This window comes from Chrysemys picta, chromosome 3 (genome assembly GCF_011386835.1).
Source record: "Chrysemys picta bellii isolate R12L10 chromosome 3, ASM1138683v2, whole genome shotgun sequence".
NCBI classification, from domain to species: Eukaryota; Metazoa; Chordata; order Testudines; family Emydidae; genus Chrysemys; species Chrysemys picta.
Genome location: NC_088793.1, coordinates 8,422,083 through 8,438,254, shown reverse-complemented (window position 1 = coordinate 8,438,254; position 16,172 = coordinate 8,422,083). Strand labels below are relative to the sequence as shown.

At 41.3% G+C, this 16,172-nt stretch overlaps 1 protein-coding gene across 18 annotated transcripts in view; it reads left to right on the top strand.

Annotated features, from left to right (window-relative positions):
* Positions 1–16,172, top strand: part of NCOA1 (nuclear receptor coactivator 1) — a 338,341-nt gene that overhangs the window by 14,942 nt on the left and 307,227 nt on the right. Inside the window, exon 1 of one of the 18 annotated variants that reach the window (XM_065590105.1) lies at positions 14,305–14,326. The exons of the other annotated variants lie outside the window; for them this stretch is intronic. The gene's annotated coding sequence lies outside the window, so the exon portion shown is untranslated. Of the gene's footprint in view, positions 1–14,304; positions 14,327–16,172 lie in introns of those variants that run through there. 18 annotated transcript variants of the gene reach the window in all.

Sequence of the window (16,172 nt, the reverse complement as noted above, 5' to 3'; positions counted from 1 at the left end):
CCAACCAGATCAAGTCTCCATTGTACAAACACAGAACAGTCAGTCACTCTCCTGAGAGATTACAGTCTACGTATAAAACAAGGGACAACAGACAGGAGGAGCACAAGGAAACAAATAAAACTGGTCAGTGTGAAAAGCAGTGCTCACTGTATACCAGCTGCTTAACCATTATCAAATTTTATTGTAGGTGTCATGATAGAATGTTCACCAAGCTATGGGTGGGAGGAGGAGAGAAGTATATTTGGAGAAACTCAAATTAGTATTATATAGAGGTATTAAAGGATACAGTTCTAATAAACTATGATTACATGTGGGGAGGATACATTTGAGATTAAATATGAAACTATTAAGGGGAGGAAGGACCCTAGAAGGAATTAAAAGGGTGGTTAGTACAGTAGAACCTCAGTTATGAATACCTTGGGAATATGTTCATAACTCTGAACAAAACGTTATGGCTTTTTCAAAAGTTTACAGCTAAACATTGATTTAATACAGCTTTGAAACTTTACTATGCAGAATCAAAATGCTGCTTTCAACTATCTTAATTTAAATGAAACAAGCACAGAAACAGTTTCCTTACCTTGTCAAATCTCTTTTTCAATTTTCCCTTATTTGTTTAGTAGTTTAACACAGTACTGTACTGTACAATATTTGCTTTTTTTTCGTCTCTGTTGCCTGATTGCATACTTCCAGTTCCAAATGCGGTCTGTGGTTGACCGGTCAGTTCATAACTTTGAGGTTCTATGTGTTTCTTTTTGGTGGGTAAGTAAGTCCAATACACTAAACAAAATTTTGCCTCCATGTTGCATATAGTCTTCAAATGAAATATGTAGAGAAATACTAAAATTTGTGAAGGACAGCATCTTTCTTGGAATTACTTGTGTAACTTAATGCAAAACCTAAATTAACAGTGCAATCTTAGCATTATATTAATTACTCAGAGTTGTTAGGGAATGCCAAAGTTAAGGTTGATCATTCAGTCTTTACCCCGTTTCTGCATAAATGCCTTACACCGTCTAATTACAAAATTGCATATTTCTCAGAGACAGTATAGTAACTTTATACACATGTAGTGTCTAGTGATATTTTTTTTAGTTTTCTTCTTTATTAGAGATGTACTTATAGGGTGCTAACAAAATATACCTCCTTGAGACAGTTATCTTTACAGTATACCATCATCGTATTTAGCACACTTTTTCAGAGAGACCGGAAAATAGTACAGTATAAATATTATATATTTCTTATCTATCAGTCTCTTTTCTGCAGATATATCTAACTTGAATTATGTGCTATATCTTTCAGTCTTTACTTGTTCCATGTAGTGAAAATAGTTAAATTGAAATTTATGAATATTTCTAATACAAGAACTTGTATGGACCATTTGCATGTTTACTACAAGCTTGAACATGATCAATATATTTCAAACCAAATGCAGCTTGACCCAAGTCATAAGTAAATAAATAAATAAATAAATAAAAAATCCTGTAGTAAATAAATGTCATTCACCCTTTTCGAACATAATAAAAAATATTAAATTTAAGACTCTGAATAAGTGAATGGTAAGCTATATAATTGCTTAAACAAATGTTTATAGATATAGCATATTATCCTGGTTAGCAGAAAGGTACGAAATTAAGTGTACAGGCTATGTTTAGTTGCAAATCGACATGTTGTGATCCAACAAGAATAAACTTTTCTTTAGTAAAATAACTAAACTACAAATGCAAAACAAGATTAAAATTGGTGATTTAAATCAAGGTTTCCTATTTGCTGATTTAAATTTTGATCAGAATCTGATTTAAATCAATCCACCCTATTTTAAGCTAACGTAAACAGGAGACTTTCAGAGTTAGAAAATGTTTGTCAGGCTAAATATTTGGCTGAGTAAATATTTACTGTATATTGATAGTAAGATGCAATAGAGGGAGATGTAGTCAATATGGAAAGAGTTTACAGGTATAAAATAAACTACTACATTTGCTAACATAATATTTCTCACTATTACTGTTAACTAGAACAGTGATCATAATTACTTTTTAGCCCAATCCAGTGGTTCTCAAACTTTTGTACTGGTGACCCCTTTCACACAGCAAGCCTCTGAGTGCGACCCCCCCCTTATAAATTAAAAACACTTTTAATATTTAATACTATTATAAATACTGGAGGCAAAGTGGGGCTTGGGGGTGGAGGCTGACAGCTCCTGACCCCCCACATCATAACCTCGCGGCCCCCTGAGGGGTCACAACCCCCAGTTTGGGAACCCTTGGCCTAATGGTACATTAGTTTGTCTGGCGATGTCTATTAAAACAGGCATCCACCTACAGCCTGTCCTAATTAAGTGGTGTAGATCCATGCCAAAGTGTGCTAAACATTTATATATCTATTTAAAAAAAAACTACACCGCAATAGAAATAATCTTTTAAAGTGAAGGACTGAAGAGAGAGGAAATGCTAGAATTAAGGTTGCCCATGACACCCTAATTTTGCCCTTTTGTGCATATTCACTGTGATACAATCTTTAGTTACATGGTCATATAGTGTTTTTTACACGCTGTCTGCACAGGACAGAGGGTGCTCAGGGAGTGAGGCAATGGTTCAGTTTTGTTTCTTACCCTCATCGGTCAGTGTCTCTTCCCATGCCCAATTTACTGTATCCCATCCAAATGCTGCACTGAATATGGAATTAGCTGCCTCATTGTCTCTTCTGTGGTACTCACAGCTATAGTATTTGAGACTCACAAATAATAATGAACTTCTCTTTATAACCTCTGTGAGATATTTGCGTATTATTATACCCATTTTATAGATGGGGAACTGAGACCCTGGGATATTGAAGCCAAAATTTGCAAAGAATTAATTTTGGCCACTCAGCTCGGTTGACCTAGGAACCCAGTTTTTCAGATTACTTAGCATTTTGCTTGCCTTTCGTATGTTCAGAAGACTGGACAACAACAGATTTTTCTAGGCCTTTATGAAGAGACAAAAATAAATTCCATTATATGCAACTCTTACAACCACCCAAAATGCTAGCGCTCTTAAAACAAACAAAAATGATGACACCAAACTGGGAGGGATTGCAACTGCTTTGGAGGACAGGCTCATAATTCAAAATGATCTGGACAAATTGGAGAAATGGGCTGAGGTAAACAGGATGAAGTTTAACAAGGACAAATGCAAAGGGCTCCACTTAGGAAGGAAAAATCAGTTTCACACATAAAGAATGGGAAGAGACTGTCTAGGAAGGAGTACGGCAGAAAGGGATCTAGGGGTTATAGTGGACCATAAGCTAAATATGAGTCAATAGTGTGATGCTGTTGCAAAAAAAGGCGAACGTGATTCTGGGATGTATTAACAGGTGTGTTGTGAGCAAGACACGAGAAGTCATTCTTCCGCTCTACTCTGCACTGGTTAGGCCTCAACTGGAGTATTGTGTCCAGTTCTGGGCGCCGCATTTCAGGAAAGATGTGGAGAAATTGGAGAGGGTCCAGAGAAGAGCAACAAGAATGATTAAAGGTCTTGAGAACATGACCTATGAAGGAAGGCGGAAAGAATTGGGTTTGTTTAGTTTGGAAAAGAGAAGACTGAGAGGGGACATGATAGCAGTTTTCAGGTATCTAAAAGAGTGTCATAAGGAGGAGGGAGAAAACTTGTTCATCTTAGCCTCTAAGGATAGAACAAGAAGCAATGGGCTTAAACTACAGCAAGGGACGTTTAAGTTGGACATTAGGAAAAAGTTCCTAACTGTTAGGGTGGTTAAACACTGGAATAAATTGCCTAGGGAGGTTGTGGAATCTCCGTCTCTGGAGATATTTAAGAGTAGGTTAGATAAATGCCTATCAGGGATGGTCTAGACAGTATTTGGTCCTGCCATGAGGGCAAGGGACTGGACTCGATGACCTCTTGAGGTCCCTCCCAGTCCTAGAATCTATGAATCTATGAAAAACCCTGAAAGACCATTTCTCCAGTTTGTCCAGATCATTTTGAATTTTAATTCTATTCTCCATAGCATTTGCAACTCCTCCCAGCTTGGTATCGTCTGCAAACTTTAAAAGTGTACTCTCTTTGCCATTATCTAAATCATTGAAGAAGCTATTGAACAGAACTGGACCCAGAACTGATCCCTGTGGAACCCCACTTGTTATGTTTAGAGCAGGGGTTCTCAAACTTCATGGCACCGTGACCACTTTCTGACAACAAACATTACTACACGACCCCAGGAGTGGGGACCGAAGCCTGAGCCCCACTGTCCTGGGTGGGAGGGCCAAAGCCCAAGCCCCACTGTCCTGGGTGGGAAGGGGGGGGGCAAAGCTGAAGGGCTTCAGCCCCAGGCAGGGGACCTGTAACCTGAGCCCTGCTGCCCAGTGCTGAAGCCCTCGGGCTTAGACTTCAGCCCTGGGCTGTGGGGCTCGGGCTTCAGCTTTGGCCCCAGGCCCCAGCAACTCTAAGCCGGCCCTGGCGACCCCATTAAAATGGGGTCATGACCCACTTTGGGGTCCCGACCCACAGTTTGAGAACCGCTGGTTTAGAGTACTTCCTTAGCTATCCTTATTCTTAGTGATTATTAGCTCTATATTATGCTTACTGAAGTTATAAAACTCATTTTTTTTAATTCTGCTGAACTAATTTTTCATTCACTTATGTCGTCCAGTTTGTTTTTAGTTCAATTCATTTCCCTATTTTTTCTTGTTGGTATTGCTACAGAAGCATGAGTTTCAGCCAGGGAGGGGTGAGGAACTGGAGGAGGATTCAGGGATCTCGTAATTTTTCAGGAAATCCCGTTCCTCTTAGTGTCATGCTTGTACCCTAGAATGGTGATCAGATTATTCTCTTTTCATTAAAATGTCTGGCAAATGACTGTTAAAGATAAACACTACTGTTAGACTTTGTTATACTCTTCACATCTCTTTAATTTCATCCAGGGATCTGAACTCAAAACTATACAAAAACTTTTTTAATGTATGGGCAACAGGGGCACACAAATTAAGTGCTCTGGCCCAAGGTCACACAGCATGTCTGTGACAGCTGGAAATAGAACCTAGATCTCCTGACTTGCAATCCTGTGTATTAACCACAAGACCATCCTTCCTTGACAGTACTGAAGTCTGAACTTCCAGTCCAAAATTGTATATGTGGAGCCAGACATTGTAGCAATTCATGATAGAGCTAGCAAAATCCCTTTGCCTCTTTGTGGTGGTCTTTCTTTTGTTTTTGTTTAAAAAAAGAAATAACCCCAGGGATATTTAATCAGCACAAGCCTAAAATATTTTCTAATTAAAATGGATATTTTATATCAGCTCCCTGAACGCATAATATTCACTCTCCAGGATAATTCTGTTTTTCTTTTCCCTTTGTGTGGCCGAGTGGCAATACATTTTACAAACAAACAAAACCAAACCAAACCCACTCCTCTTTTATTGTGGGGGGAATGGGGAGAGGAAAACTGTTTAAGGAAAATTAACTGTTGGCCTGACTTTGAAGTGCTGAACAGCTCCAGCTTCCACTGAAGTCAATAAGATGATGTAGGTGCTCAGCATTTTTGAAAATCAGGCCACAGATATGCTAATATTCCTTTACTGACAGATGCATTAAGACAGAAGGATGCTGGATTTACTGCAACTATAGACGCTAGTCTCTAAAAAGGAAAAAGTTCATTCTTAACTGGAACATCTGTAAAGTTAATCATCTTAGTAATTCATATAGAGGAGATGTATGAAAGAGGTTCTCTACATTGGTGCATTTTGCATACCAGTGAGCACTTTTATCATATTCATGGTGGGCAAACATATAATGGTTTAGAAATACCTATTGCAGCTTATGAGCAGCAAAGCTGTAGCATCATAAGGCTGTATCTAAAAGGGATGGTAAACATAAGCCTTGTAATCTTGTTCCCAATGCTCAGGGCTGATTGGGGGAGGAGAGACAATTGTACCGAGGTCCTGAGTTCAAGGAGCCCCCTGAAAACATCTGTAATGTCTGTTTCTGTTTTGCTTCTAAAGCTCTTCAATTCATATAATTGCATTGCCTCTTATGTATAGCTGATTATATATAGTCAGGTTGCAATTGTAATTCCACTTGCTTTCAGCAATAGGTGACATAACTGTTGAGGTACAATGAACAAAGACCAAAGTGCTATTTTTTTTTGGTAATCTGCTGCTTTTAAGAACAATGGCTTGGTTCATAGTATAGTTGTTTGTTAATTGGAGAACTGTAGTTTAATATAGAAGTTTACTCAAGGAAAAAGTACTGAAAGCTTTTATAATCAAATGGTTCAGATGGCAGCAGAACTTGTCCTTCCACTTGTTTTTATAGCTGATATTAAGCATTGTTCTTGTGACTGTGGGACTGGAGAAACTAACCTTACTGGATTTCCTACTATAATAGGGCAATTGTAGATGTAGCTAGGAGCTTAAGGTGAAGTATCTTGTGTCAGAAAGGTGTCATAAGAGAGCTATGTAATAAGAATAAAATATGTTTTTGTGTATTTCTCCTAGAATTTGAAAACTCTTTATTTACTTTCTAAATAGTTTGTCTGGCTGCTGTTACATATGTAATACAACTTCTTAAATAAATCACTTAGCCGTGTATGGTTACATAAGAATGGCCGTACTGGGTCAGATCAGTGGTCCATCTAGCCCAGTATCCTATCTTCCAACAGTGTGACTATAGGAACAAACATTACAGAGAATTTATTGAATGATCCATCCTCTGTCATTCATTCCCAGCTTCTGGCAGTCAGAGGCTTAGCAACACCTGGAGACATCTTGGTTCATAGCCATTGATGGACCTGTCCTGCAGGAACTTATTTCATTCTTTTTTGAACCCAGTTACAGTTTTGGCCTTCACAAAGTCCCCTGGAAGTGCCAATAGAAATGTCTTTAAAAGAACCTCTAGTAGTCCAGTTAGACTAGACAGAAAATGGCAGGACTTTATTGATCAGTTATTTTATTATTTATGATAACCATACCTTAGGTGGGCTGTACCAGCCTTTGACAAATACCAGAGGGACTTGCCTGTTTTTTCAGATATTTTAAGCAATACTTGACTCCTTTATTTGACATAATAAGCTATCATTGAATTGCTAGTAGCTGCTTAGTATTGGTTAAATATAATTACTATTCTACATTTACTGGATGTTCACGGATTGTGTAATGCAGTGGTTCTCAAACTTCTGTACTGGTGACCCCTTTCACACAGCAAGCCTCTGAGTGCGACCTCCCCCCCCTTATAAGTTAAAAACACTTTTTAACACCATTATAAATATGGGAGGCAAAGCGGGGTTGGGGGTGGAGGCTGACAGCTCACGACCCTCCATGTAATAACCTCGTAACCCCCTGAAGGGTCCTGACCCCCAGTTTGAGAACCCCTGGTATAATGCAATGCCGCTTTATTTTGTACAAATTAAACAACTGTGATGTTTTGCTGTACCTGATCTCAAACTGAGAAAATAACACTCAATTTTTAGGGAAACACTTGCCACAGCAGGAACCCCTAACATGAGGTTGGAGAACGCTTTGTCCTGCTGTCAAGTGATGAGTCATACTGGTGGGCCTGAGAGTGCAGCCTTTCCTGGCCCCGAGATAATCGTTCCCCTTCTGCTTCATTCTGCCACTTGGTGCTTCATGCCTACCTTGCCTTGCTTAATGGCTTCAGGCAGAATGGTGAATGGTGCATAAGGTACAAAGGTGCTGAATAACATCACAAACACCCCAAAATGGGAGAAATAGTACCAACACCTGTCCCTCCCCTCTTGCCAGCCACTTGCTGCTGGCACCATAAATGTGAATTATCAGCCTTTTGTGCGGTTAAAATTTCAGCTGTAATGCTACTTTCACACATGGATAGAAAATATATCTATATTGCCTTTAACCTGATCTTTGTTTGGGAGAGAGCCTCTTGTGCAGTCTTTTATTCAGGACAAACTGTCCGCACTGTCACTCGCAGCGTATCTGGGTGTTGATTAAAGAGGGAAGTAGCAGATTGTTTTGTAGATTAAAACAAGAAGAAACTATATTTTTTTGTTCAGGCTGGAATGCCCATTTTATAACCTGGTATGGTTGGTCACCTTCTCAGACTGCATGGAATGCACTGGACTTCTGTCGGTTTCATAATTACCGAATTTGTATATATTCCAGCAGAATCTTTGTGAACTTTTAAAATTGGTTGGACAAAAATCATTAGGGTGTAACTAGTATTTTAAAGGTGTCTTAATTTGTTGCTGTGATTGAGCTTTCCACGGAAAAATGTCAGATGAAAAACTGCATAAACTTTGAAGCCAAAGTCCGTATTGGGTATGGCCATGGGTGTGAGGAGCCTTGAACCCGAGTCTCCGTTTCTGTAGCTGCTGAGTCATGGTAACATGTGGCATGCTCTGTATAATCAACATGAGAATTTTACACCTTGCGTTGCCAAGGTAAGGGAGTTTTATCAGGTTGTCAGAAGGCTGGTTCTGCAATCGAGTGTTAAAAGATCAGCTTTTAATTTGCTTATTGTACCTTGACAAAACCCAGGGTGTTGGAGCGAGTTGTGCATTTTTCAAAAGAAAATTAATGACCCATGTTGTTGTAAAGTGGAGGATGTTGTTGCTGTAGTTACATACAGTATTTTTATAGTGGATTGGTTGTTTTGTAAGGAATACAAATGCTCAGTTATACTATCTTGATTGAGAGATGTAGTACAAATCACCTAAAATGCTCTGAAATAATGCTTTGCACCTTTATTTTTCTTCCAGTTGTATGTAAAGCCACCTACTCTGGAGCTCCGGACGCATATACACATATTTAATATACAAAACTAAAGATTAAAATCCCAAAATACAACAACTTGTTCTTCTCATCCAAGACAACCCTAAGTAAGAAAATAACAGACCACTAACAAAATAGCCTCTGATATCTGATCACCCCATAGTCCTCAAATACCCCTTGAACGAAATCCTGAAGAAATACATTAGCTTTACAGCATATTCTGATAGTCAACAAATTTAGGCTTTGCTAGGAAAAGGGGGAGCGACTGAGATTGAGGACACCTTGCAAAAAATATTGTCAGTAGTTTCCTCTTTTTATATAGGCAGACATTGGCCTTTGTTCATTGGCTGATTGAAATTACGGTGATATTGCATCCTATGAGAAAAGTGGACCCTCAGGTATCAAGGTAGCACACATTCAAAACAATATCTTTTAAATTCTGTCTGAAAACAAATAAGTCAATACTTGTCCAGGTAAAGGGCCTAGCAGAATGCTGATGTTACATAAACTATAACTGGAAGATAGTGCTGACTATAGTGTGTTGATGTGTCCATTCAATATCTTCATCATTGATTTAGATAATGGCATAGAGTACACTTATAGAGTTTGTGGACTCTAACCAAGCTGGGAGGGGTTGCCAGTGCTTTGGAGGATAGGATTAAAATTCAGAATGATCTGAACAAACTGGAGAAATGGTCTGAAGTCAGTAGGATGAAATTCAATAAGGACAAATGCAAAGTACTCCACTCAGGAAGGAACAATCAGTTGCACACACATAAAATGGGAAATGACTGCCTAGGAAGGAGTACTGTGGAAAGGGATCTGGGGGTCATAGTGGATCACAAGCTAAATATGAGTCAACAGTGTAACGCTGTGGCAAAAAAAGCAAACCTCATTCTGGGATGTATTAGCAAGAGTGTTGTAAGCAAAACATGAGAAGTAATTCTTTTGCTGTACTCCATGCTGATTAGGCTCAACTGGAGTATTGTGTCCAGTTCTGGGCACCACATTTTAGGAAAGATGTGGACAAATTGGAGGAAGTCCAGAGAAGAGCCACAAATACAATGGAACATCTAGAAAACATGACCTATGCGGGAAGATTTAAAACATTGGGTTTGTGTAGTCTGGAGAAGCGAAGACTGAAGGGGGATATAACAGTTTTCAAGTACATCAAAGGTTGTTACAAGGAAGAGAGAAATATTATTCTCATTAACCTCTGAGCATAGGCCAAGAAGCAATGGGCTTTAATTGCAGCAAGAGTGGTTTAGGTTGAACAATAGGAAAAACTTCCTAACTGTCAGTGTAGTTAAGCACTAGTTAAATTGCCAGAGAGGTTGTGGAATCTCCATCATTGGAGATTTTTAAGAGCAGGTTAGACAAACACCTGTCAGGGATGGTCTGATAATACATAGTCCTGCCAGGGGTGCAAAGGGCTGGACTAAATGACCTCTCGAGGTTCCTTCCAACCCTACAATTCTATGATTCTATGCCTTCAAGAAGTACCACTCAAGTGGGCAGCTACATTCTGCATCAATATAAGATTGTAAGGGCAGGTCTACACCACTGCTTAAATCTATTTAACTTACATTGGTTAGGGGTGTGAAAAAAAAAAAAAGACCCCCCCCCCCCCCCCCCCCGAGCGACACAAGTTACAGTGACCGAAGCGCTGCTGTCCATGCGGTGCGATGTTGGCGGGAGACATTCTCCCGTCGGCATAGAGTGTCTTCACCAGACGCGCTACAGTGGCGTAGCTGCATCCATGGAGCTGTGCTGATGTAGCACTTCTAGTGTAGACCTGTCCTAAGTGACCTTAAGTCCTAGCTTCATGTTGAGCGTATGACACACCACTAATCTTGAGATGATGAATGCATGGCTAACTCATAACGAGCTCTGCATCCAAAAGAAATTGTCAACTCTTCTTGCCAAATGCAGCTGGAGAAGCGGACTCTCTTGGCTACAGTTGTTTCACCATCCAGGATCTAACATGAACCCCAAACTGAAGCCAGTAACAAGCAGCAAGTGCATTCTTGCAATCTGGAGGCCCGATATGCTTTCTGTGATCCCACAGTATTCTTGCCAGCAAGTTAAAAAAGTATGAATTGGATGAATGGACTATAAGGTGGATAAAAAGATGGCTAGATCATGAGGCTCAACGGGTAGTGGTCAATGGCTCGATGTCTAGTTGGCAGCCGGTATGAAGTGGAGTGCCCCAGGGGTAGGTTATGGAGACAGTTTTGTTCAACATGTTCATTAATGATCTGGATGATGGGATGGATTGCGGATGACACTAAGCTGTGGGGAGAGGTAGATACGCTGGAGGGTAGGGATAGGATCCAGAGTGACCTAGACAAATTGGAGTATTGGGCCAAAAGAAATCTGATGAAGTTCAACAAGGACAAGTGCAGAGTCCTGCACTTAGGACAGAAGAATCCCATTCACTGTTACAGACTAGGGACTGAATGGGCAAGCGGCAGTTCTGCAGAAAAGGACCGGGGATTACAGTGGATGAGAAGCTGCATATGAGTCAACAGTGTGCCCTTGTTGCCAAGAAGACTAACGGCATATTGGGCTGCATTAGTAGGAGCATTGCCAGCAGATTGAGGGAAGTGATTATTCCCCTCTATTCGACACTGGTGAGGCCACATCTGGAGTATTGTGTCCAGTTTTGGCTCTCCCTCCCCCCCCCCCCCCCAAGGGTGTGGACAAATTAGAGAGAGTCCAGCAGAGGGCAATGAAAATTATTAGGGGGCAAGAGCACATGACTTATGAGGAGAGGCTGTGAGAACTGGGCTTATTTAGTCTGCAGAAGAGAAGGATGAGGGGGGTTTGATAGCAGCCTTCAGCTACCTGAAGGGGGGTTCCAAAGAGGATGGAGCTCGGCTGTTCTCAGTGGTGGCAAATGACAACAAGGAGCAATGGTCTCAAGTTGCAGTGGGGGAGGTTTAGGTTGGATATTAGGAAAAACTATTTCACTGGGAGGGTGGTGAAGCACTGGAATGGGTTACCTAGGGAAGTGGTGGAATCTCCATCCTTAGAGGTTTTAAGGCCCGGCTTGACAAAGCCCTGGCTGGGATGATTTAGTTGGGGTTGGTCCTGCTTTGAGCAGGGGGTTGGACTAGATGACCTCCTGAAGTCTCTTCCAACCCTAATCTTCTATGATTCTATTTCCCCTGGTTGTCTTCCCCCAACCCATGAATACCATAGTCTTCCTCTGTCTTGTTTGGGTTGTTCCTCAGCCAGCTAGCCCTAGCCTCAGATGATACACTGAGTGAGTGAATTGTTCAGCTGTATCAGCCAGGACAGATAACTGGAGCTCTGTTGCCATTTTATCAGTATATTAGAGACACTGTAGCCTAATCACCCTCATTATGAGGCCATTAGGATGTGTGAGAGAGAGAGAGGTGATGCCATAGAACCCCTGTGGTATTCCGCGAGGCAGCCAGTGGGGCAGAAGAGCAATTGCGAAGCACCTGTTTGACCTCTCTAAAAGAGGAATGGAGTAGCTCAATCAATCAAAGGCCAGGTCTACATTAGGAGAGCTTTTCAGTCTAACTGTATCCGTATACTATAACAGGGAAGTGCTCCTAATGTGAATGCAGCATATACCAACAAATCTGCTTTTGCCAGAAATAAGCTATAGCAGCAAACATTTAATTGTGTGTATAATTTATAAACAAACTGCATCTACATTAAGGGCTTTTGTCAGCCAGAAATCACACCTTATCACACCCATGACCAGCATAGCTGTGCCAGCAACCTGGGCTAACCCTGTTAGGGACTTCAGATGTGTCAACTGTACCTCATGATCATTGATGTCTATACGGTGCCTTCAGTCCAAAGATTCCAAAGAACTTTACAAACATGCATGAACTTGCCCTTGCAATGTCACTGAGGGGTAGGCAAGCAGTATTTCCATTTTAGAGATGACTAAACTGAGTCACAAGCCTTAAATGACACACCCAAGGTCTTGCAGTGAGTCAGTAGCAGACCTTGGGTGGAACCCATCTGTCAGAACTCAATAATTTTGTGCCTTAACCATGTGGCTGACCTTCCTCCCCAAGGGAAACTTGTTCTTATTATCCAGGTTTGTGGTAAGTGCTGGAAGCATTTAATGTGTGTTCAGTTTTGACTTAGGAGCAAGTAAGAAAATTAGAATAATTTAAGAATTTTGGTTCACTTGCTAAAATGACATGTGCATAAGCTTTCAACAGTTAGATAATTTCTTTCTTATGCAAATTAAGAAATGGGTCCATTGTAACATTGGCATGTGTGTGACATCCACTGAGTTTTTCTTCAGCTGAAATCTCCTTGAACAATTAAGAAAGGAGCTAAAGAATTGCTTGTTTTAAAAATAGTGACTCTGTGTACATCTCAAGGGATATGGGGAAGACACCAAATTTAAGCAACTCTTTCCTCTTATCCACTGATAAAGCCCATGTAAAATTTTGTTTTTCCTTCAGACAAGTGTTTACATAGTTTAATCTTAATTTGTGAACAAAAAGAGTAAATTATGTTTTAAAACAAATGTCTTAAGTATATTGGAGAAATTACAAACAGGAAACCACAAAGAAATGCAGCCCATGACATGAATTTGAGAGAGGCTGGAAACTTTCAGAGCTTCACTGGTTTAACCAGTTTTTTTTTTCTTCTAGAAAACAGTATAACTTAAAACAGTTCTGAAAATCTCCTCTCACTGTAACTAGTATTGAATCACTAGTTCCAGCAATAGTGTCAAGGACCAATTGGCCCTTTAAGGAGAATCAAGGCCTAGGTTGCCCAGGATGGCCCTCTGAAGACTCCCCGGAGTCTAGGTGGTTGTCCCAGGTGGCTGATAATGGTGCACCTGCACCCTATAAAAAGGCTGCCTGAGCTCAGTTGGGGAAAAGCTCTCAGGAGGAAAGTACCTCTGATGAGACGACAGACCAGGTGGATGAGGTAATATCTTTTATTGGACCAGCTGCTGCTGGTCAGAAGAACAAGCTTTTCAGCTTGCACAGGATTCTTCTCAGAAGAGGTTTGTAAGGGGGCAACCCCAGAGGGAGTATGTCCTTGGGTAAGGAACAGGAGTAGCCATGAGGAAGGGAACTGAGAGAGTTCCAGGGAGAGAGTGAGTCTGTTTCCCAGTTGCCAGGAGCAGGAGTATCTTGAAGGGAAGGAATCTGAGGGAATGTCTACACTGCAGCTGGGAGCGAACCTCCCAGTGCGGGTAGGCAGTTTCGTGCTACTTGGGTGCAAGCTAGCGCGCTAGCAATAACAGTGTGGACATTGGCGCTCGGGTCTCTCAAGCGTAGGCGGGTCAAGTGGACTTACTGGGTGTGAATCTGTCTACTTGGGGTGGGAGGGTTGCTTCCAGCTGTAGTATAGACATATCCTGAGACTGTTTCCATGAAGAGAGAAGAAGAGTATTCTGGGAGAAGGAATCAGAGACTGTCCCCCCGGTGAAGGAAGTGGGGTTATCTGGAAGAAAAGGAACCAGCGATTGTTTCCAGGAGAAGGGAAGAGGACTCTTGAAGGGAGGAGCCAGAGGTCATTGTCCAAAGCTAGCTGCACTGACTGCAGGATGATGGATGCCCTGGGGGTTCCTGAGTAAGATCTTGCTTATGTTTGTGTTCATTTATGATGTCAGTGAATGAGGCCCTCCGAAGGGGGGGCACTCTTTGATACAGAGATTTGTTTGGACTGGCCTATACCTGGCTTGGGGAAACTAAGGCAAGGCTTGCCTGTGGCACCAGTCCCGAGTGCTAGGGGACATGCATCCAGAAGCAGCGCATCCACACGGAGAAATTGAAATAGATATTTTTAAAACCTGTTTTAAAAATTTAATCTTTACTATCCAAGGTCAAACTAATCCATGTAGTATATTTTTCTTAAAGGAAAAAACACTTCAAATCTATTGGCTCCGCCTCACAAGAAACAATATCATGTATGCGGGTCACTTCCGTAACAAAACGGACTTCAGCTGCAAGCTTCTCAGGGGTTATTTTGGACAGTTTGACGGAAAGAGTTGTCAAAACGTCAAGTACCTAACTTGTGTAGTTCTCTTACAAACAAGTGTTATGCGTTATTGATTGGAGAAGTTCTTGTCAGGAAATTACCAGCCTATTCTAATATTAAATAGAACTCTCTTTCAGGCAGAATATCAACTGGTAAACCTCTGGTGCTTTATTTTTTAAGTAGGGTGGCTTCTCCTAGGGTCTCTCACTTCTTCCCCTGTAGCCACTCTACTTTTGGAGACGGAGGTCTGAATAAGATGCTGTCCCATGTGTTGGCCAAAGAGGATCACTTGAGTGCATCGTAGACCACAGTTTTTGGGAGCCGTTGCAGTTGAGTCAGAGTGCCACCACTGCTCCTCTTCTCTGCTTGTCTCCTCACCCCCAGCGTAGCCTACCTCCTCACCCCATGCCCAGGTTGAAAGCATTGAGTTAGTGACAATGGTTGGCTCTAAATGTGGTTTGTGTCCAATGTGGCTAATACTCTTAGTAACCATAGCTGCTAAGTGTTTTGCCCTTGCTATTGGGTGCCTTCCTGTAACCAGTTCAGCACTGTTTTTATTGGAGCCTAAACCCCCTCTCCAAATAGCATCTGTGTAAATGGCGTGGGTGGCCCTCCTTCCACCCCAGTGTTCTATGCAGAAGACATTTCAGCGTGCATTGTTACATATACTGCTGAGTGGATAGTCTGTGGGCATATGATCTACTGCAGAGGCATGACAGGCCTGGTATACACTGGGAGAACTTCCCCCAGATTTTAAAATCGGTTCAGCTAAACAGATGTAATTGGCTGGCGCTGTAGCGTAGATGAGAGTTCAGGCAGCTTGAACAATTTCAAACGAATGTGTCTCAAAACCATCTCAAGCTGGTTTTGCAACTGGTGTGGTAAAAAATGGTTGTGGACTACCCTGGACTCCAGCAAAATCTGTTTAGCTGAGCTGGTTTTAAAACCAGTTGGAATTTTTTGGGGGAAGATTTCCCCGCATAGATGGGCCTGTGTGTTACATGCTCAGATTTTCCCAGCACACATAGCTAGCTACACACATGATTAAGAATTGTGGTTGGTACAAATTCACAAACACTTGACACATGACTGTTTGGGGAGGAGGTAAAATGCTGCGGTGTGGGCACATTTCAAATGAGTGTGCTGTTCCCACATTAGATGAGCACCACTAACTGGTGAAAAATATCGCCGATTGATTTTTATTATAGACAGGGCACGACGCTCATCCCTCTTTTACTAGGCACAGAGCTGGAGTTCTGGTCTTGAACAGAGATCCTTGGTTCAGGAGCACAGTGTGTGCTGCAACTAGACTGCTTGGAAACTTTTGTAAACAAGGGAAACTGTTCAGGGAATTTTTTCAAAAGCCAAAGCGTTTTCCCTTGAAAAGAATAGCTGTCACTTTAAGCAGATCTGTGTTATGGTTAAACTCCTCTAATCT